This window comes from Phyllobates terribilis, unplaced genomic scaffold, assembly GCF_046119375.1.
Source record: "Phyllobates terribilis strain yellow unplaced genomic scaffold, ASM4611937v1 Scaffold_2__4_contigs__length_985480577, whole genome shotgun sequence".
Lineage (NCBI taxonomy): Eukaryota > Metazoa > Chordata > Amphibia > Anura > Dendrobatidae > Phyllobates > Phyllobates terribilis.
The window spans coordinates 576,286,426-576,310,806 of record NW_027362762.1 but is presented as its reverse complement, the minus strand read 5'-3'; positions in this window follow the sequence as shown (position 1 = coordinate 576,310,806).

Below are 24,381 nucleotides of genomic sequence, written 5' to 3'. Positions count from 1 at the left end.
TTAGTCCATCTATACTAAGCTCCACCAGCTTGCAATTTACAAATAATTTTTACGTGCATCTAGTTCTGAAAATAATTTTGGGCTTGTAGCAGTGTGTGGAACTTGTTCTTAGTCCATCTATACTAAGCTCCACCAGCTTGCAAATTACAAAAACTTTTTATCTGCATCTAACTCGGAAAATAATTTTGGGCTTGTAGCAGTGTGTGGAACTTGTTCTTAGTCCATCTATACTAAGCTCCACCAGCTTGCAAATTACAAATACTTTTTATCTGCATCTAGCTCGGAAAATAATTTTGTGCTTGTAGCAGTGTGTGGGACTTATTCTTAGTCCATCTAAACTAAGCTCCACTAGCTTGCAAATTACAAATAATTTTTATCTGCATCTAGCTCGGAAAATAATTTTGGGCTTGTAGCAGTGTGTGGGACTTATTCTTAGTCCATCTATACTAAGCTCCACCAGCTTGCAATTTACAAATAATTTTTACGTGCATCTAGCTCGGAAAATAATTTTGGGCTTGTAGCAGTGTGTGGGACTTATTCTTATTCCACCTATACTAAGCTCCACCAGCTTGCAAATTACAAATATTTTTTATCTGCATCTAGCTCGGAAAATAATTTTGGGCTTGTAGCAGTGTGTGGGACTTATTCTTAGTCCATCTAAACTAAGCTCCACTAGCTTGCAAATTACAAATAATATTTATCTGCATCTAGCTCGGAAAATAATTTTGGGCTTGTAGCAGTGTGTGGGACTTATTCTTAGTCCATCTATACTAAGCTCCACCAGCTTGCAAATTACAAATAATTTTTAGCTGCATCTAGCTTGGAAAATAATTTTGGGCTTATAGCAGTGTGTGGGACTTGTTCTTAGTCCATCTATACTAAGCTCCACCAGCTTGCAAATTACAAATATTTTATACCTGCATCTAGCTCGGAAAGTAATTTTGAGCTTGAAGCAGTGTGTGGGACTTATTCTTAGTCCATCTATACTAAGCTTTACCAGCTTGCAAATTACAAATAATTTTTAGCTGCATCTAGCTCGGAAAATAATTTTGGGCTTGTAGTAGTGTGTGGGACTTATTCTTAGTCCATCTATACTAAGCTACACCAGCTTGCAAATTACAAATAATTTTTATCTGCATCTAGCTCGGAAAATAATTTTGGGCATGTAGCAGTGTGTGGGACTTATTCTTAGTCCATCTATACTAACCTCCACCAGCTTGCAAATTACAAATAATTTTTACCGGCATCTAGCTCGGAAAATAATTTTGGGCTTGTAGCAGTGTGTGGGACTTATTCTTATTCCACCTATACTAAGCACCACCAGCTTGCAAATTACAAATATTTTTTATCTGCATCTAGCTCGGAAAATAATTTTGGGCTTGTAGCAGTGTGTGGGACTTATTCTTAGTCCATCTAAACTAAGCTCCACTAGCTTGCAAATTACAAATAATTTTTATCTGCATCTAGCTCGGAAAATAATTTTGGTCTTGTAGCAGTGTGTGGGACTTATTCTTAGGCCATCTATACTAAGCTCCACCAGCTTGCAAATTACAAATAATTTTTACGTGCATCTAACTCGGAAAATAATTTTGAGCTTGTAGCAGTGTGTGGGACTTATTCTTAGTCCATCTATACTAAGCTCCACCAGCTTGCAAATTACAAATAATTTTTATGTGCATCTACCTCGGAAAATAATTTTGGGCTTGTAGCAGTGTGTGGAACTTGTTCTTAGTCCATCTATACTAAGCTCCACCAGTTTGCAAATTTCAAATAATTTTTATCTGCATCTAGCTCGGAAAATAATTTTGGGCTTGTATCAGTGTGTGGTACTTATTCTTAGTCCATCTATACTTATCTCCACCAGCTTGCAAATTACAAATAATTTTTAGCTGCATCTAGCTTGGAAAATAATTTTGGGCTTATAGCAGTGTGTGGGACTTGTTCTTAGTCCATCTATACTAAGCTCCACCAGCTTGCAAATTACAAATATTTTTTACCTGCATCTAGCTCGGAAAGTAATTTTGGGCTTGAAGCAGTGTGTGGGACTTATTCTTAGTCCATCTATACTAAGCTTCACCAGCTTGCAAATTACAAATAATTTTATCTGCATCTAGCACGGAAAATAATTTTGGGCTTGTAGCAGTGTGTGGGACTTATTCTTAGTCCATCTAAACTAAGCTCCACCAGCTTGAAAATTACAAATAATTTTTATCTGCATCTAGCTCGGAAAATAATTTTGTGCTTGTAGCAGTGTGTGGGACTTATTCTTAGTCCATCTATACTAAGCTCCACCAGCTTGCAAATTACAAATAATTTTTACGTGCATCTAGTTCTGAAAATAATTTTGGGCTTGTAGCAGTGTGTGGAACTTGTTCTTAGTCCATCTATACTAAGCTCCACCAGCTTGCAAATTACAAAAACTTTTTATCTGCATCTAACTCGGAAAATAATTTTGGGCTTGTAGCAGTGTGTGGAACTTGTTCTTAGTCCATCTATACTAAGCTCCACCAGCTTGCAAATTACAAATACTTTTTATCTGCATCTAGCTCGGAAAATAATTTTGTGCTTGTAGCAGTGTGTGGGACTTATTCTTAGTCCATCTAAACTAAGCTCCACTAGCTTGCAAATTACAAATAATTTTTATCTGCATCTAGCTCGGAAAATAATTTTGGGCTTGTAGCAGTGTGTGGGACTTATTCTTAGTCCATCTATACTAAGCTCCACCAGCTTGCAATTTACAAATAATTTTTACGTGCATCTAGTTCTGAAAATAATTTTGGGCTTGTAGCAGTGTGTGGAACTTGTTCTTAGTCCATCTATACTAAGCTCCACCAGCTTGCAAATTACAAAAACTTTTTATCTGCATCTAACTCGGAAAATAATTTTGGGCTTGTAGCAGTGTGTGGAACTTGTTCTTAGTCCATCTAAACTAAGCTCCACCAGCTTGCAAATTACAAATAATTTTTACGTGCATCTAGCCCTGAAAATAATTTTGGGCTTGTAGCAGTGTGTGGGACTTATTCTTAGTCCATTTATACTAAGCTCCACCAGCTTGCAAAGTACAAATAATTTTTAGCTGCATCTAGCTCAGAAAATAATTTTGGGCTTGTAGCAGTGTGTGGAATTTGTTCTTAGTCCATCTATACTAAGCTCCACCAGTTTGCAAATTACAAATAATTTTTATCTGCATCTAGCTCGGAAAATAATTTTGGGCTTGTATCAGTGTGTGGTACTTATTCTTAGTCCATCTATACCTATCTCCACCAGCTTGCAAATTACAAATAATTTTTAGCTGCATCTAGCTTGGAAAATAATATTGGGCTTATAGCAGTGTGTGGGACTTGTTCTTAGTCCATCTATACTAAGCTCCACCAGCTTGCAAATTACAAATATTTTTTACCTGCATCTAGCTCGGAAAGTAATTTTGAGATTGAAGCAGTGTGTGGGACTTATTCTTAGTCCATCTATACTAAGCTTCACCAGCTTGCAAATTACAAATAATTTTTATCTGCATCTAGCTCGGAAAATAATTTTGGGCTTGTAGCAGTGTGTGGGACTTATTCTTAGTCCATCTATGCTAAGCTCCACCAGCTTGCAAATTACAAATAATTTTTAGCTGCATCTAGCTTGTAAAATAATTTTGGGCTTATAGCAGTGTTTGGGACTTGTTCTTAGTCCATCTATACTAAGCTCCACCAGCTTGCAAATTACAAATAATTTTTACCTGCATCTAGCTCGGAAAGTAATTTTGGGCTTGAAGCAGTGTGTGGGACTTATTCTAAGTCCATCTATACTAAGCTTCACCAGCTTGCAAATTCCAAATAATTTTATCTGCATCTAGCTCGGAAAATAATTTTGGGCTTGTAGCAGTGTGTGGGACTTATTCTTAGTCCATGTATACTAAGATCCACCAGCTTGCAAATTACAAATAATTTTTATCTGCATCTAGCTGAGAAAATAATTTTGGGCTTGTAGCAGTGTGTGGGACTTATACTTAGTCCATCTATACTAAGCTCCACCAGCTTGCAAATTACAAATAATTTTTACCTGCATCTAGCTCGGAAAATAATTTTGGGCTTGTAGCAGTGTGTGGAGCTTGTTCTTAGTCCATCTATACTAAGCTCCACCAGCTTGCAAATTACAAATAATTTTTATCTGCATCTAGCTCGGAAAATGATTTTGGGCTTGTAGCAGTGTGTGGGACTTGCACTTATTCCACCTATATAAGCTCCACCAGCTTGCAAATGACAAATAATTTTTATCTACATCTAGCTAGGAAAATAATTCTGGGCTTGTAGCAGTGTGTGGGACTTATTCTTAGTCCATCTATACCAAGCTCCACAAGCTTGCAAATTACAAATATTTTTTTCCGCATCTAGCTCGTAAAATAATTTTGGGCTTGTATCAGTGTGTGGTACTTATTCTTAGTCCATATATACTTATCTCCACCAGCTTGCAAATTACAAATAATTTTTAGCTGCATCTAGCTTGGAAAATAATTTTGGGCTTATAGCAGTGTGTGGGACTTGTTCTTAGTCCATCTATACTAAGCTCCACCAGCTTGCAAATTGCAAATATTTTTTACCTGCATCTAGCTCGGAAAGTAATTTTGAGCTTGAAGCAGTGTGTGGGACTTATTCTTAGTCCATCTATACTAAGCTTTACCAGCTTGCAAATTACAAATAATTTTTAGCTGCATCTAGTTCGGAAAATAATTTTGGGCTTGTAGTAGTGTGTGGGACTTATTCTTAGTCCATCTATACTAAGCTACACCAGCTTGCAAATTACAAATAATTTTTGTCTGCATCTAGCTCGGAAAATAATTTTGGGCATGTAGCAGTGTGTGGGACTTATTCTTAGTCCATCTATACTAACCTCCACCAGCTTGCAAATTACAAATAATTTTTACCGGCATCTAGCTCGGAAAATAATTTTGGGCTTGTAGCAATGTGTGGGACTTATTCTTATTCCACCTATACTAAGCACCACCAGCTTGCAAATTACAAATATTTTTTATCTGCATCTAGCTCGGAAAATAATTTTGGGCTTGTAGCAGTGTGTGGGACTTATTCTTAGTCCATCTAAACTAAGCTCCACTAGCTTGCAAATTACAAATAATTTTTATCTGTATCTAGCTCGGAAAATAATTTTGGTCTTGTAGCAGTGTGTGGGACTTATTCTAAGGCCATCTATACTAAGCTCCACTAGCTTGCAAATTACAAATAATTTTTATCTGCATCTAGCTCGGAAAATAATTTTGGGCTTGTAGCAGTGTGTGGGACTTATTCTTAGTCCATGTATACTAAGCTCCACCAGCTTGCAAATTACAAATAATTTTTATCTGCATCTAGCTGGGAAAATAATTTTGGGCTTGTAGCAGTGTGTGGGACTTATTCTTAGTCCATCTATAGTAAGCTCCACCAGCTTGCAAATTAAAAATAATTTTTATCTACACCTACCTCGGAAAATAATTTTGGGCTTGTAGCAGTGTGTGGGACTTATTCTTAGTCCATATATACTAAGCTCCACCAGTTTGCAAAGTACAAATAACTTTTATCTGCATCTAGCTCGGAAAATAATTTTGGGCTTGTAGCAGTGTGTGGGACTTATTCTTAGTCGATCTAAACTAAGCTCCACTAGCTTGAAAATTACAAATAATTTTTATCTGCATATAGCTCTGAAAATAATTTTGGGCTTGTAGCAGTGTGTGGGACTTATTCTTAGTCCATCTATACTAAGCTCCACCAGCTTGCAAATTACAAATAATTTTTACGTGCATCTAGCTCGGAAAATAATTTTGGGCTTGTAGCAGTGTGTGGAACTTGCTCTTAGTCCATCTATACTAAGCTCCACCAGCTTGCAAATTACAAATAATTTTTATCTGCATCTAGCTCGGAAAATAATTTTGGGCTTGTAGCAGTGTGTGGGACTTATACTTATTCCACCTATATAAGCTCCACCAGCTTGCAAATTACAAATAATTTTTATCTACATCTAGCTAGGAATATAATTCTGGGCTTGTAGCAGTGTGTGGGACTTATTCTTAGTCCATCTATACTAAGCTCCACCAGCTTGCAAATTACAAATAATTTTATCCGCATCTAGCTCGTAAAATAATTTTGGGCTTGTATCAGTGTGTGGTACTTATTCTTAGTCCATCTATACTTATCTCCACCAGCTTGCAAATTACAAATTATTTTTAGCTGCATCCTCCTTGGAAAATAATTTTGGGCTAATAGCAGTGTGTGGGACTTGTTCTTAGTCCATCTATACTAAGCTCCACCAGCTTGCAAATTACAAATATTTTTTACCTGCATCTAGCTCGGAAAGTAATTTTGAGCTTGAAGCAGTGTGTGGGACTTATTCTTAGTCCATCTATACTAAGCTTTACCAGCTTGCAAATTCCAAATAATTTTTATCTGCATCTAGCTCGGAAAATAATTTTGGGCTTGTAGCAGTGTGTGGGACTTATTCTTAGTCCATCTAAACTAAGCTCCACCAGCTTGCAAATTACAAATAATTTTTATCAGCATCTAGCTCGGAAAATAATTTTGGGCTTGTAGCAGTGTGTGGGACTTATTCTTAGTCCATCTATACTAAGCTCCACCAGCTTGCAAATTACAAATAATTTTTACGTGCATCTAGCTCATAAAATGATTTTGGGCTTGTAGCAGTGTGTGGAGCTTGTTCTTAGTCCATCTATACTAAGCTCCACCAGCTTGCAAAATACAAATAATTTTTATCTGCATCTAGCTCGGAAAATAATTTTGGGCTTGTAGCAGTGTGTTGGACTTATACTTATTCCACCTATATAAGCTCCACCAGCTTGCAAATTACAAATAATTTTTATCTACATCTAGCTAGGAAAATAATTCTGGGCTTGTAGCAGTGTGTGGGACTTATTCTTAGTCCATCTATACTAAGCTCCACCAGCTTGAAAATTACAAATAATTTTATCCGCATTTAGCTCGTAAAATAATTTTGGGCTTGTATCAGTGTGTGGTACTTATTCTTAGTCCATCTATACTTATCTCCACCAGCTTGCAAATTACAAATAATTTTTAGCTGCATCTAGCTCGGAAAATAATTTTGGGCTTGTAGCAGTGTGTGGGACTTATTCTTATTCCACCTATACTAAGCTCCACCAGCTTGCAAATTACAAATATTTTTTATCTGCATCTAGCTCGGAAAATAGTTTTGGGCTTGTAGCAGTGTGTGGGACTTATTCTTAGTCCATCTAAACTAAGCTCCACTAGCTTGCAAATTACAAATAATATTTATGTGCATCTAGCTCGGAAAATAATTTTGGGCTTGTAGCAGTGTGTGGGACTTATTCTAAGTCCATCTATACTAAGCTCCACCAGCTTGCAAATTACAAATAATTTTTACGTGCCTCTAGCTCTGAAAATAATTTTGGGCTTGTAGCAGTGTGTGGGACTTATTCTTAGTCCATCTATACTAAGCTCCACCAGCTTGCAAATTACAAATAATTTTTACGTGCATCTAGCTCAGAAAATAATTTTGGGCTTGTAGCAGTGTGTGGAATTTGTTCTTAGTCCATCTATACTAAGCTCCACCAGTTTGCAAATTACAAATAATTTTTATCTGCATCTAGCTCGGAAAATAATTTTGGGCTTGTATCAGTGTTTGGTACTTATTCTTAGTCCATCTATACTAAGCTCCACCAGCTTGCAAATTACAAATAACTTTTAGCTGCATCTAGCTTGGAAAATAATTTTGGGCTTATAGCAGTGTGTGGGACTTGTTCTTAGTCCATCTATACTAAGCTCCACCAGCTTGCAAATTACAATTTTTTTTTACCTGCATCTAGCTCGGAAAGTAATTTTGAGCTTGAAGCAGTGTGTGGGACTTATTCTTAGTCCATCTATACTAAGCTTCACCAGATTGCAAATTACAAATAATTTTTATCTGCATCTAGCTCTGAAAATAATTTTGGGCTTGTAGCAGTGTGTGGGACTTTTTCTTAGTCCGTCTATACTAACCTACACCAGCTTGCAAATAACAAATAATTTTTACGTGCATCTATCTCGGAAAATAATTTTGGGCTTGTAGCAGTGTATTGTACTTATTTTTAGTCCATGTATACTAAGCTCCACCAGCTTGCAAATTACAAATAATTTTTATCTGCATCTAGCTCGGAAAATAATTTTGGGCTTGTAGCAGTGTGTGGGACTTATTCTTATTCCACCTATACTAAGCTCCACCAGCTTGCAAATTACAAATATTTTTTATCTGCATCTAGCTCGGAAAATAATTTTGGGCTTGTAGCAGTGTGTGGGACTTATTCTTAGTCCATCTATACTAAGCTCCACCAGTTTGCAAATTACAAATAATTTTTAGCTGCATCTAGCTTGTAAAATAATTTTGGGCTTATAGCAGTGTGTGGGACTTGTTCTTAGTCCATCTATACTAAGCTCCACCAGCTTGCAAATTACAAATAATTTTTATCTGCATCTTGCTCGGAAAATAATTTTGGGCTTGTAGCAGTGTGTAGGACTTATACTTATTCCACCTATATAAGCTCCACCAGCTTGCAAATTACAAATAATTTTTATCTACATCTAGCTAGGAAAATAATTCTGGGCTTGTAGCAGTGTGTGTGACTAATTCTTAGACCATCTATACTAAGCTCCAACAGCTTGAAAATTACAAATAATTTTATCCGCATCTAGCTCGTAAAATAATTTTGGGCTTGTATCAGTGTGTGGTACTTATTCTTAGTCCATCTATACTTATCTCCACCAGCTTGCAAATTACAAATAGTTTTTAGCTGCATCTAGCTTGGAAAATAATTTTGGGCTTATAGCAGTGTGTGGGACTTGTTCTTAGTCCATCTATACTAAGCTCCACCAGCTTGCAAATTACAAATATTTTTTACCTGCATCTAGCTCGGAAAGTAATTTTGAGCTTGAAGCAGTGTGTGGGACTAATTCTTAGTCCATCTATACTAAGCTTTACCAGCTTGCAAATTACAAATAATTTTTAGCTGCATCTAGCTCGGAAAATAATTTTGGGCTTGTAATAGTGTGTGGGACTTATTCCTAGTCCTTCTATACTAAGCTACACCAGCTTGCAAATTACAAATAATTTTTATCTGCATCTAGCTTGGAAAATAATTTTGGGCATGTAGCAGTGTGTGGGACTTATTCTTAGTCCATCTATACTAACCTCCACCAGCTTGCAAATTACAAATAACTTTTACGTGCATCTAGCTCGGAAAATAATTTTGGGCTTGTAGCAGTGTGTGGGACTTATTCTTAGTCCATGTATACTAAGCTCCACCAGCTTGCAAATTACAAATTATTTTTAGCTGCATCCTCCTTGGAAAATAATTTTGGGCTAATAGCAGTGTGTGGGACTTGTTCTTAGTCCATCTATACTAAGCTCCACCAGCTTGCAAATTACAAATATTTTTTACCTGCATCTAGCTCGGAAAGTAATTTTGAGCTTGAAGCAGTGTGTGGGACTTATTCTTAGTCCATCTATACTAAGCTTTACCAGCTTGCAAATTCCAAATAATTTTTATCTGCATCTAGCTCGGAAAATAATTTTGGGCTTGTAGCAGTGTGTGGGACTTATTCTTATTCCACCTATACTAAGCTCCACCAGCTTGCAAATTACAAATAATTTTTATCTGCATCTAGCTCGGAAAATAATTTTGGGCTTGTAGCAGTGTGTGGGACTTATTCTTAGTCCATCTAAACTAAGCTCCACCAGCTTGCAAATTACAAATAATTTTTATCAGCATCTAGCTCGGAAAATAATTTTGGGCTTGTAGCAGTGTGTGGGACTTATTCTTAGTCCATCTATACTAAGCTCCACCAGCTTGCAAATTACAAATAATTTTTACGTGCATCTAGCTCATAAAATGATTTTGGGCTTGTAGCAGTGTGTGGAGCTTGTTCTTAGTCCATCTATACTAAGCTCCACCAGCTTGCAAATTACAAATAATTTTTATCTGCATCTAGCTCGGAAAATAATTTTGGGCTTGTAGCAGTGTGTTGGACTTATACTTATTCCACCTATATAAGCTCCACCAGCTTGCAAATTACAAATAATTTTTATCTACATCTAGCTAGGAAAATAATTCTGGGCTTGTAGCAGTGTGTGGGACTTATTCTTAGTCCATCTATACTAAGCTCCACCAGCTTGAAAATTACAAATAATTTTATCCGCATTTAGCTCGTAAAATAATTTTGGGCTTGTATCAGTGTGTGGTACTTATTCTTAGTCCATCTATACTTATCTCCACCAGCTTGCAAATTACAAATAATTTTTAGCTGCATCTAGCTCGGAAAATAATTTTGGGCTTGTAGCAGTGTGTGGGACTTATTCTTATTCCACCTATACTAAGCTCCACCAGCTTGCAAATTACAAATATTTTTTATCTGCATCTAGCTCGGAAAATAGTTTTGGGCTTGTAGCAGTGTGTGGGACTTATTCTTAGTCCATCTAAACTAAGCTCCACTAGCTTGCAAATTACAAATAATATTTATCTGCATCTAGCTCGGAAAATAATTTTGGGCTTGTAGCAGTGTGTGGGACTTATTCTAAGTCCATCTATACTAAGCTCCACCAGCTTGCAAATTACAAATAATTTTTACGTGCCTCTAGCTCTGAAAATAATTTTGGGCTTGTAGCAGTGTGTGGGACTTATTCTTAGTCCATCTATACTAAGCTCCACCAGCTTGCAAATTACAAATAATTTTTACGTGCATCTAGCTCAGAAAATAATTTTGGGCTTGTAGCAGTGTGTGGAATTTGTTCTTAGTCCATCTATACTAAGCTCCACCAGTTTGCAAATTACAAATAATTTTTATCTGCATCTAGCTCGGAAAATAATTTTGGGCTTGTATCAGTGTTTGGTACTTATTCTTAGTCCATCTATACTAAGCTCCACCAGCTTGCAAATTACAAATAACTTTTAGCTGCATCTAGCTTGGAAAATAATTTTGGGCTTATAGCAGTGTGTGGGACTTGTTCTTAGTCCATCTATACTAAGCTCCACCAGCTTGCAAATTACAATTTTTTTTTACCTGCATCTAGCTCGGAAAGTAATTTTGAGCTTGAAGCAGTGTGTGGGACTTATTCTTAGTCCATCTATACTAAGCTTCACCAGATTGCAAATTACAAATAATTTTTATCTGCATCTAGCTCGGAAAATAATTTTGGGCTTGTAGCAGTGTGTGGGACTTTTTCTTAGTCCGTCTATACTAACCTACACCAGCTTGCAAATAACAAATAATTTTTACGTGCATCTATCTCGGAAAATAATTTTGGGCTTGTAGCAGTGTGTTGTACTTATTTTTAGTCCATGTATACTAAGCTCCACCAGCTTGCAAATTACAAATAATTTTTATCTGCATCTAGCTCGGAAAATAATTTTGGGCTTGTAGCAGTGTGTGGGACTTATTCTTATTCCACCTATACTAAGCTCCACCAGCTTGCAAATTACAAATATTTTTTATCTGCATCTAGCTCGGAAAATAATTTTGGGCTTGTAGCAGTGTGTGGGACTTATTCTTAGTCCATCTATACTAAGCTCCACCAGTTTGCAAATTACAAATAATTTTTAGCTGCATCTAGCTTGTAAAATAATTTTGGGCTTATAGCAGTGTGTGGGACTTGTTCTTAGTCCATCTATACTAAGCTCCACCAGCTTGCAAATTACAAATAATTTTTATCTGCATCTTGCTCGGAAAATAATTTTGGGCTTGTAGCAGTGTGTAGGACTTATACTTATTCCACCTATATAAGCTCCACCAGCTTGCAAATTACAAATAATTTTTATCTACATCTAGCTAGGAAAATAATTCTGGGCTTGTAGCAGTGTGTGTGACTAATTCTTAGACCATCTATACTAAGCTCCAACAGCTTGAAAATTACAAATAATTTTATCCGCATCTAGCTCGTAAAATAATTTTGGGCTTGTATCAGTGTGTGGTACTTATTCTTAGTCCATCTATACTTATCTCCACCAGCTTGCAAATTACAAATAGTTTTTAGCTGCATCTAGCTTGGAAAATAATTTTGGGCTTATAGCAGTGTGTGGGACTTGTTCTTAGTCCATCTATACTAAGCTCCACCAGCTTGCAAATTACAAATATTTTTTACCTGCATCTAGCTCGGAAAGTAATTTTGAGCTTGAAGCAGTGTGTGGGACTAATTCTTAGTCCATCTATACTAAGCTTTACCAGCTTGCAAATTACAAATAATTTTTAGCTGCATCTAGCTCGGAAAATAATTTTGGGCTTGTAATAGTGTGTGGGACTTATTCCTAGTCCTTCTATACTAAGCTACACCAGCTTGCAAATTACAAATAATTTTTATCTGCATCTAGCTTGGAAAATAATTTTGGGCATGTAGCAGTGTGTGGGACTTATTCTTAGTCCATCTATACTAACCTCCACCAGCTTGCAAATTACAAATAATTTTTACGTGCATCTAGCTCGGAAAATAATTTTGGGCTTGTAGCAGTGTGTGGGACTTATTCTTAGTCCATGTATACTAAGATTCACCAGCTTGCAAATTACAAATAATTTTTATCTGCATCTAGCTCGGAAAATAATTTTGGGCTTGTAGCAGTGTGTGGGACTTATTCTTATTCCACCTATACTAAGCTCCACCAGCTTGCAAATTACAAATATTTTTTATCTGCATCTAGCTCGGAAAATAGTTTTGGGCTTGTAGCAGTGTGTGGGACTTATTCTTAGTCCATCTAAACTAAGCTCCACTAGCTTGCAAATTACAAATAATATTTATCTGCATCTAGCTCGGAAAATAATTTTGGGCTTGTAGCAGTGTGTGGGACTTATTCTAAGTCCATCTATACTAAGCTCCACCAGCTTGCAAATTACAAATAATTTTTACGTGCCTCTAGCTCTGAAAATAATTTTGGGCTTGTAGCAGTGTGTGGGACTTATTCTTAGTCCATCTATACTAAGCTCCACCAGCTTGCAAATTACAAATAATTTTTACGTGCATCTAGCTCAGAAAATAATTTTGGGCTTGTAGCAGTGTGTGGAATTTGTTCTTAGTCCATCTATACTAAGCTCCACCAGTTTGCAAATTACAAATAATTTTTATCTGCATCTAGCTCGGAAAATAATTTTGGGCTTGTATCAGTGTTTGGTACTTATTCTTAGTCCATCTATACTAAGCTCCACCAGCTTGCAAATTACAAATAACTTTTAGCTGCATCTAGCTTGGAAAATAATTTTGGGCTTATAGCAGTGTGTGGGACTTGTTCTTAGTCCATCTATACTAAGCTCCACCAGCTTGCAAATTACAATTTTTTTTTACCTGCATCTAGCTCGGAAAGTAATTTTGAGCTTGAAGCAGTGTGTGGGACTTATTCTTAGTCCATCTATACTAAGCTTCACCAGATTGCAAATTACAAATAATTTTTATCTGCATCTAGCTCGGAAAATAATTTTGGGCTTGTAGCAGTGTGTGGGACTTTTTCTTAGTCCGTCTATACTAACCTACACCAGCTTGCAAATAACAAATAATTTTTACGTGCATCTATCTCGGAAAATAATTTTGGGCTTGTAGCAGTGTGTTGTACTTATTTTTAGTCCATTTATACTAAGCTCCACCAGCTTGCAAATTACAAATAATTTTTATCTGCATCTAGCTCGGAAAATAATTTTGGGCTTGTAGCAGTGTGTGGGACTTATTCTTATTCCACCTATACTAAGCTCCACCAGCTTGCAAATTACAAATATTTTTTATCTGCATCTAGCTCGGAAAATAATTTTGGGCTTGTAGCAGTGTGTGGGACTTATTCTTAGTCCATCTATACTAAGCTCCACCAGTTTGAAAATTACAAATAATTTTTAGCTGCATCTAGCTTGTAAAATAATTTTGGGCTTATAGCAGTGTGTGGGACTTGTTCTTAGTCCATCTATACTAAGCTCCACCAGCTTGCAAATTACAAATAATTTTTATCTGCATCTTGCTCGGAAAATAATTTTGGGCTTGTAGCAGTGTGTGGGACTTATACTTATTCCACCTATATAAGCTCCACCAGCTTGCAAATTACAAATAATTTTTATCTACATCTAGCTAGGAAAATAATTCTGGGCTTGTAGCAGTGTGTGTGACTAATTCTTAGTCCATCTATACTAAGCTCCAACAGCTTGAAAATTACAAATAATTTTATCCGCATCTAGCTCGTAAAATAATTTTGGGCTTGTATCAGTGTGTGGTACTTATTCTTAGTCCATATATACTTATCTCCACCAGCTTGCAAATTACAAATAATTTTTAGCTGCATCTAGCTTGGAAAATAATTTTGGTCTTATAGCAGTGTGTGGGACTTGTTCTTAGTCCATCTATACTAAGCTCCACCAGCTTGCAAATTACAAATATTTTTTACCTGCATCTAGCTCGGAAAGTAATTTTGAGCTTGAAGCAGTGTGTGGGACTAATTCTTAGTCCATCTATACTAAGCTTTACCAGCTTGCAAATTACAAATAATTTTTAGCTGCATCTAGCTCGGAAAATAATTTTGGGCTTGTAATAGTGTGTGGGACTTATTCCTAGTCCTTCTATACTAAGCTACCAGAGCTTGCAAATTACAAATAATTTTTATCTGCATCTAGCTTGGAAAATAATTTTGGGCATGTAGCAGTGTGTGGGACTTATTCTTAGTCCATCTATCCTAACCTCCACCAGCTTGCAAATTACAAATAATTTTTACGTGCATCTAGCTCTGAGAATAATTTTGGGCTTGTAGCAGTGTGTGGTACTTATTTTTAGTCCATGTATACTAAGCTCCACCAGCTTGCAAATTACAAATAATTTTTATCTGCATCTAGCTCGGAAAATAATTTTGGGCTTGTAGCAGTGTGTGGGACTTATTCTTATTCCACCTATACTAATCTCCACCAGCTTGCAAATTACAAATAATTTTTATCTGCATCTAGCTCGGAAAATAATTTTGGGCTTGTAGCAGTGTGTGGGACTTATTCTTAGTCCATCTAAACTAAGCTCCACCAGCTTGCAAATTACAAATAATTTTTATCAGCATCTAGCTCGGAAAATAATTTTGGGCTTGTATCAGTGTTTGGTACTTATTCTTAGTCCATCTATACTTATCTCCACCAGCTTGCAAATTACAAATAATTTTTAGCTGCATCTAGCTTGGAAAATAATTTTGGGCTTATAGCAGTGTGTGGGACTTGTTCTTAGTCCATCTATACTAAGCTTCACCAGCTTGCAAATTACAAATAATTTTTATCTGCATCTAGCTCAGAAAATAATTTTGGGCTTGTAGCAGTGTGTGTGACTTATTCTTAGTCCATCTATACTAAGCTTCACCAGCTTGCAAATTACAAATAATTTTATCTGCATCTAGCTCGGAAAATAATTTTGGGCTTGTAGCAGTGTGTGGAACTTATTCTTAGTCCATGTATACTAAGCTCCACCAGCTTGCAAATTACAAAGAATTTTTATCTGCATCTAGCTGAGAAAATAATTTTGGACTTGTAGCAGTGTGTGGGACTTATTCTTAGTCCATCTATACTAAGCTCCACCAGCTTGCAAATTACAAATAATTTTTACCTGCATCTAGCTCCGAAAATAGTTTTGGGCTTGTAGCAGTGTGTGGAGCTTGTTCTTAGTCCATCTATACTAAGCTCCACCAGCTTGCAAATTCCAAATAATTTTTATCTGCATCTAGCTCGGAAAATAATTTTGGGCTTATAGCAGTGTGTGGGACTTGTTCTTAGTCCATCTATACTAAGCTCCACCAGCTTGCAAATTACAAATAATTTTTACCTGCATCTAGCTCAGAAAGTAATTTTGGGCTTGAAGCAGTGTGTGGGACTTATTCTTAGTCCATCTATACAAAGCTTCACCAGCTTGCAAATTACAAATAATTTTATCTGCATCTAGCTCGGAAAATAATTTTGGGCTTGTAGCAGTGTGTGGAACTTATTCTTAGTCCATGTATACTAAGCTCCACCAGCTTGCAAATTACAAAGAATTTTTATCTGCATCTAGCTGAGAAAATAATTTTGGACTTGTAGCAGTGTGTGGGACTTATTCTTAGTCCATCTATACTAAGCTCCACCAGCTTGCAAATTCCAAATAATTTTTATCTGCATCTAGCTCGGAAAATAATTTTGGGCTTGTAGCAGTGTGTGGGACTTATACTTATTCCACCTATATAAGCTCCACCAGCTTGCAAATTACAAATAATTTTTATCTACATCTAGCTAGGAAAATATATCTGGGCTTGTAGCAGTGTGTGGGACTTATTCTTAGTCCATCTATACTAAGCTCCACCAGCTTGCAAATTACAAATAATTTTTTCCGCATCTAGCTCGTAAAATAATTTTGGGCTTGTATCAGTGTGTGGTACTTATTCTTAGTCCATATATACTTATCTCCACCAGCTTGCAAATTACAAATAATTTTTAGCTGCATCTAGCTTGGAAAATAATTTTGCGCTTATAGCAGTGTGTGGGACTTGTTCTTAGTCCATCTATACTAAGCTCCACCAGCTTGCAAATTACAAATATTTTTTACCTGCATCTAGCTCGGAAAGTAATTTTGAGCTTGAAGCAGTGTGTGGGACTTATTCTTCGTCCATCTATACTAAGCTTTACCAGCTTGCAAATTACAAATAATTTTTAGCTGCATCTAGCTCGGAAAATAATTTTGGGCTTGTAGTAGTGTGTGGGACTCATTCTTAGTCCATCTATACTAAGCTACACCAGCTTGCGAATTACAAATAATTTTTATCTGCATCTAGCTCGGAAAATAATTTTGGGCATGTAGCAGTGTGTGGGACTTATTCTTAGTCCATCTATACTAACCTCCACCAGCTTGCAAATTACAAATAATTTTAACGTGCATCTAGCTCGGAAAATAATTTTGGGCTTGTAGCAGTGTGTGGGACTTATTCTTATTCCACCTATACTAAGCTCCACCAGCTTGCAAATTACAAATATTTTTTATCTGCATCTAGCTCGGAAAATAATTTTGGGCTTGTAGCAGTGTGTGGGACTTATTCTTAGTCCATATAAACTAAGCTCCACTAGCATGCAAATTACAAATAATTTTTATCTGCATCTAGCTCGGAAAATAATTTTGGTCTTGTAGCAGTGTGTGGGACTTATTCTTAGTCCATATAAACTAGGCTCCACCAGCTTGCAAATTACAAATAATTTTTACGTGCATCTAGCTCGGAAAATAATTTTGGACTTGTAGCAGTGTGTGGGAATTATTCTTAGTCCATCTATACTAAGCTCCACCAGCTTGCAAATTACAAATAATTTTTACGTGCATCTAGCTCGGAAAATAATTTTGGGCTTGTAGCAGTGTGTGGAACTTGTTCTTAGTCCATCTATACTAAGCTCCACCAGTTTGCAAATTACAAATAATTTTTATGTGCATCTAGCTTGGAAAATAATTTTGGACTTATAGCAGTGTGTGGGACTTGTTCTTAGTCCAGCTATACTAAGCTCCACCAGCTTGAAAATTACAAATAATTTTTACCTGCATCTAGCTCGGAAAGTAATTTTGTTCTTGAAGCAGTGTGTGGGACTTATTCTTAGTCCATCTATACTAAGCTTCAACAGCTTGCAAATTACAAATAATTTTATCTGCATCTAGCTCGGAAAATAATTTTGGGCTTGTAGCAGTGTGTGGGATTATTCTTAGTCCATGTATACTAAGCTCCACCAGCTTGCAAATTACAAATAATTTTTATCTGCATCTAGCTGGGAAAATAATTTTGGGCTTGTAGCAGTGTGTGGGACTTATTCTTAGTCCATCTATACTAAGCTCCACCAGCTTGCAAATTACAAATAATTTTTTCATGCATCTAGCTCGGAAAATAATTTTGGGCTTGTAGCAGTGTGTTGAGCTTGTTCTTAGTCCATCTATACTAAGCTCCAACAGTTTGCAAATTACAAATAATTTTTATCTGCATCTAGCTTGGAAAATAATTTTGGGCTTATAGCAGTGTGTGGGACTTGTTCTTAGTCCATCTATACTAAGCTCCACCAGCTTGCAAATTACAAATAATTTTTATCTACATCTTGCTAGGAAAATAATTCTGGGCTTGTAGCAGTGTGTGGGACTTATTCTTAGTCCATCTATACTAAGCTCCACCAGATTGCAAATTACAAATAATTTTATCCGCATCTAGCTCGTAAAATAATTTTGGGCTTGTATGAGTGTGTGGTACTTATTCTTAGTCCATCTACACTTATCTCCACCAGCTTGCAAATTACAAATAATTTTTAGCTGCATCTAGCTTGGAAAATAATTTTGGGCTTATAGCAGTGTGTGGGACTTGTTCTTAGTCCATCTATACTAAGCTCCACCAGCTTGCAAATTACAAATATTTTTTACCTGCATCTAGCTCGGAAAGTAATTTTGAGTTTGAAGCAGTGTGTGGGACTTGTTCTTAGTCCATCTATACTAAGCTTCACCAGCTTGCAAATTACAAATATTTTTTACCTGCATCTAGCTCGGAAAGTAATTTTGAGCTTGAAGCAGTGTGTGGGACTTAGTCTTAGTCCATCTATACTAAGTTTCACGAGCTTGCAAATTACAAATAATTTTTATCTGCATCTATCTCGGAAAATAATTTTGGGCTTGTAGCAGTGTGTGGGACTTATTCTTCGTCCATCTATACTAAGCTCCACCAGCTTGCAAATTACAAATAATTTTTACCTGCATCTATCTCGGAAAGTAATTTTGGGCTTGAAGCAGTGTGTGGGACTTATTCTTAGTCCATCTATACTAAGCTTCACCAGCTTGCAAATTACAAATAATTTTATCTGCATCTAGCTCGGAAAATAATTTTGGGCTTGTAGCAGTGTGTGGGACTTATTCTTAGTCCATGTATACTAAGCTCCACAAGATTGCAAATTACAAATAATTTTTATCTGCATCTAGCTCGGAAAATAATTTTGGGCTTGTAGCAGTGTGTGGGACTTATAATTATTCCACCTATATAAGCTCCACCAGCTTGCAAATTACAAATAATTTTTACGTGCATCTAGCTCGGAAAATAATTTTGGGCTTGTAGCAGTGTGTGGGACTTATTCTTCGTCCATCTATACTAAGCTCCACCAGCTTGCAAATTACAAATAATTTTTATCTACATCTAGCTAGGAAAACAATTCTGGGCTTGTAGCAGTGTGTGGGACTTATTCTTAGTCCATCTATACTAAGCTCCACCAGCTTGCAAATTACAAATAATTTTTATCTGCATCTAGCTCGGAAAATAATTTTGGGCATGTAGCAGTGTGTGGGACATATTCTTAGTCCATCTATACTAACCTCCACCAGCTTGCAAATTACAAATAATTTTTACGTGCATCTAGCTCGGAAAATAATTTTGGGCTTGTAGCAGTGTGTGGGACCTATTCTTAGTCCATGTATACTAAGCTCCACCAGCTTGCAAATTACAAATAATTTTTATCTGCATCTAGCTTGGAAAACAATTTTGGGCTTGTAGCAGTGTGTGGGACTTATTCTAATTCCACCTATACTAAGCTCCACCAGCTTGCAAATTACAAATATTTTTTATCTCTATCTAGCTCTGAAAATAATTTTGGGCTTGTAGCAGTGTGTGGGACTTATTCTTAGTCCATCTATACTAAGCTCCACTAGCTTGCAAATTACAAATAATTTTTATCTGCATCTAGCTCGGAAAATAATTTTGGGCTTGTAGCAGTGTGTGGGACTTATTCTTAGTCCATCTATACAAAGCTCCACCAGCTTGCAAATTACAAATAATTTTTACGTGCATCTAGCTCGGAAAATAATTTTGGGCTTGTAGCAGTGTGTGGGACTTATTCTTAGTCCATCTATACTAAGCTCCACCAGTTTGCATATTACAAATAAATTTTATCTGCATCTAGCTCGGAAAATAATTTTGGGCTTGTATCAGTGTGTGGGACTTATTCTTAGTCCATCTATACTAAGCTCCACCAGCTTGCAAATTACAAATATTTTTTACCTGCATCTAGCTCGGAAAGTAATTTTGAGCTTGAAGCAGTATGTGGGACTTATTCTTAGTCCATCTATACTAAGCTTTACCAGCTTGCAAATTACAAATAATTTTTAGCTACATCTAGCTCGGGAAATAATTTTGGGCTTGTAGTAGTGTGTGGGACTTATTCTTAGTCCATCTATACTAAGCTCCACCAGCTTGCAAATTACAAATAATTTTTATCTGCATCTAGCTCGGAAAATAATTTTGGGCTTGTAGCAGTGTGTGGGACTTATTCTTATTCCACCTATACTAAGCTCCACCAGCTTGCAAATTACAAATATTTTTTATCTGCATCTAGCTCGGAAAATAATTTTGGGCTTGTAGCAGTGTGTGGGACTTATTCTTAGTCCATCTATACTAAGCTCCACCAGCTTGCAAATTACAAATAATTTTTACGTGCATCTAGCTCGGAAAATAATTTTGGGCTTGTAGCAGTGTGTGGGACTTATTCTTAGTCCATCTATACTAAGCTCCACCAGTTTGCATATTACAAATAAATTTTATCTGCATCTAGCTCGGAAAATAATTTTGGGCTTGTATCAGTGTGTGGGACTTATTCTTAGTCCATCTATACTAAGCTCCACCAGCTTGCAAATTACAAACATTTTTTACCTGCATCTAGCTCGGAAAGTAATTTTGAGCTTGAAGCAGTATGTGGGACTTATTCTTAGTCCATCTATACTAAGCTTTACCAGCTTGCAAATTACAAATAATTTTTAGCTACATCTAGCTCGGAAAATAATTTTGGGCTTGTAGTAGTGTGTGGGACTTATTCTTAGTCCATCTATACTAAGCTCCACCAGCTTGCAAATTACAAATAATTTTTATCTGCATCTAGCTCGGAAAATAATTTTGGGCTTGTAGCAGTGTGTGGGACTTATTCTTATTCCACCTATACTAAGCTCCACCAGCTTGCAAATTACAAATATTTTTTATCTGCATCTAGCTCGGAAAATAATTTTGGGCTTGTAGCAGTGTGTGGGACTTATTCTTAGTCCATCTATACTAAGCTCCACCAGCTTGCAAATTACAAATAATTTTTACGTGCATCTAGCTCGGAAAATAATTTTGGGCTTGTAGCAGTGTGTGGGACTTATTCTTAGTCCATCTATACTAAGCTCCACCAGTTTGCATATTACAAATAAATTTTATCTGCATCTAGCTCGGAAAATAATTTTGGGCTTGTATCAGTGTGTGGGACTTATTCTTAGTCCATCTATACTAAGCTCCACCAGCTTGCAAATTACAAATATTTTTTACCTGCATCTAGCTCGGAAAGTAATTTTGAGCTTGAAGCAGTATGTGGGACTTATTCTTAGTCCATCTATACTAAGCTTTACCAGCTTGCAAATTACAAATAATTTTTAGCTACATCTAGCTCGGAAAATAATTTTGGGCTTGTAGTAGTGTGTGGGACTTATTCTTAGTCCATCTATACTAAGCTCCACCAGCTTGTAAATTACAAATAATTTTTATCTGCATCTAGCTCGGAAAATAATTTTGGGCTTGTAGCAGTGTGTGGGACTTATTCTTATTCCACCTATACTAAGCTCCACCAGCTTGCAAATTACAAATATTTTTTATCTGCATCTAGCTCGGAAAATTATTTTGGGCTTGTAGCAGTGTGTGGGACTTATTCTTAGTCCATCTATACTAAGCTCCACTAGCTTGCAAATTACAAATAATTTTTATCTGCTTCTAGCTCGGAAAATAATTTTGGGCTTGTAGCAGTGTGTGGGACTTATTCTTAGTCCATCTATACTAAGCTCCACCAGCTTGCAAATTACAAATAATTTTTACGTGCATCTAGCTCGGAAAATAATTTTGGGCTTGTAGCAGTGTATGGGACTTATTCTTAGTCCATCTATACTAAGCTCCACCAGTTTGCATATCACAAATAATTTTTATCTGCATCTAGCTCGGAAAATAATTTTGGGCTTGTATCAGTGTGTGGTACTTATTCTTATTCCATCTATACTTATCTCCACCAGCTTGCAAATTACAAATATTTTTTACCTGCATCTAGCTCGGAAAGTAATTTTGAGCTTGAAGCAGTGTGTGGGACTTATTCTTAGTCCATCTATACTAAGCTTTACCAGCTTGCAAATTACAAATAATTTTTACGTGCATCTAGCTCGGAAAATAATTTTGGGCTTGTAGCAGTGTGTGGGACTTATTCTTAGTCCATGTATACTAAGCTCCACTAGCTTGCAAATTACAAATAATTTTTATCTGCATCTAGCTCGGAAACTAATTTTGGGCTTGTAGCAGTGTGTGGGACTTATTCTTATTCCACCTATACTAAGCTCCACCAGCTTGCAAATTACAAATATTTTTTATCTGCATCTAGCTCTGAAAATAATTTTGGGCTTGTAGCAGTTTGTGGGACTTATTCTTAGTCCATCTATACTAAGCTCCACTAGCTTGCAAAGTACAAATAATTTTTATCTGCATCTAGCTCGTAAAATAATTTTGGGCTTGTAGCAGTGTGTGGGACTTATTCTTAGTCCATCTATACTAAGCTCCACCAGCTTGCAAATTACAAATAATTTTTACGTGCATCTAGCTCGGAAAATAATTTTGGGCTTGTAGCAGTGTATGGGACTTATTCTTAGTCCATCTATATTAAGCTCCACCAGTTTGCATATTACAAATAATTTTTATCTGCATCTAGCTCGGAAAATAATTTTGGGCTTGTAGCAGTGTGTGGGACTTATTCTTAGTCCATCTATACTAAGATCCACCAGCTTGCAAATTACAAATAATTTTTACGTGCATCTAGCTCGGAAAATAATTTTGAGCTTGTAGCAGTGTGTGGGACTTATTCTTAGTCCATGTATACTAAGCTCCACCAGCTTGCAAATTACAAATAATTTTTATCTGCATCTAGCTCGGAAAATAATTTTGGGCTTGTAGCAGTGTGTGGGACTTATTCTTATTCCATCTATACTAAGCTTTACCAGCTTGCAAATTACAAATAATTTTTAGCTGCATCTAGCTCGGAAAATAATTTTGGGCTTGTAGTAGTGTGTGGGACTTATTCTTAGTCCATCTATACTAAGCTACACCAGCTTGCAAATTACAAATAATTTTTAGCTGCATCTAGCTGGGAAAATAATTTTTGGCTTGTAGCAGTGTGTGGGACTTATTCTTAGTCCATCTATACTAAGCTCCACCAGTTTGCATATTACAAATAATTTTTATCTGCATCTAGCTCGGAAAATAATTTTGGGCTTGTATCAGTGTGTGGGACTTATTCTTAGTCCATCTATACTAAGCTTCACCAGCTTGCAAATTACAAATATTTTTTACCTGCATCTAGCTCGGAAAGTAATTTTGAGCTTGAAGCAGTGTGTGGGACTTATTCTTAGTCCATCTATACTAAGCTTTACCAGCTTGCAAATTACAAATAATTTTTACGTGCATCTAGCTCGGAAAATAATTTTGGGCTTGTAGCAGTGTGTGGGACTTATTCTTAGTCCATGTATACTAAGCTCCACCAGCTTGCAAATTACAAATAATTTTTATCTGCATCTAGCTCGGAAAATAATTTTGGGCTTGTAGCAGTGTGTGGGACTTATTCTTAGTCCATCTATACTAAGCTTCACCAGCTTGCAAATTACAAATATTTTTTACCTGCATCTAGCTCGGAAAGTAATTTTGAGCTTGTAGCAGTGTGTGGGACTTATTCTTTGTCCATCTATACTAAGCTCCACCAGTTTGCATATTACCAATAAATTTTATCTGCATCTAGCTCGGAAAATAATTTTGGGCTTGTATCAGTGTGTGGGACTTATTCTTAGTCCATCTATACTAAGCTCCACCAGCTTGCAAATTACAAATATTTTTTACCTGCATCTAGCTCGGAAAGTAATTTTGAGCTTGAAGCAGTATGTGGGACTTATTCTTAGTCCATCTATACTAAGCTTTACCAGCTTGCAAATTACAAATAATTTTTAGCTACATCTAGCTCGGAAAATAATTTTGGGCTTGTAGTAGTGTGTGGGACTTATTCTTAGTCCATCTATACTAAGCTCCACCAGCTTGCAAATTACAAATAATTTTTATCTGCATCTAGCTCGGAAAATAATTTTGGGCTTGTAGCAGTGTGTGGGACTTATTCTTATTCCACCTATACTAAGCTCCACCAGCTTGCAAATTACAAATATTTTTTATCTGCATCTAGCTCGGAAAATTATTTTGGGCTTGTAGCAGTGTGTGGGACTTATTCTTAGTCCATCTATACTAAGCTCCACTAGCTTGCAAATTACAAATAATTTTTATCTGCTTCTAGCTCGGAAAATAATTTTGGGCTTGTAGCAGTGTGTGGGACTTAT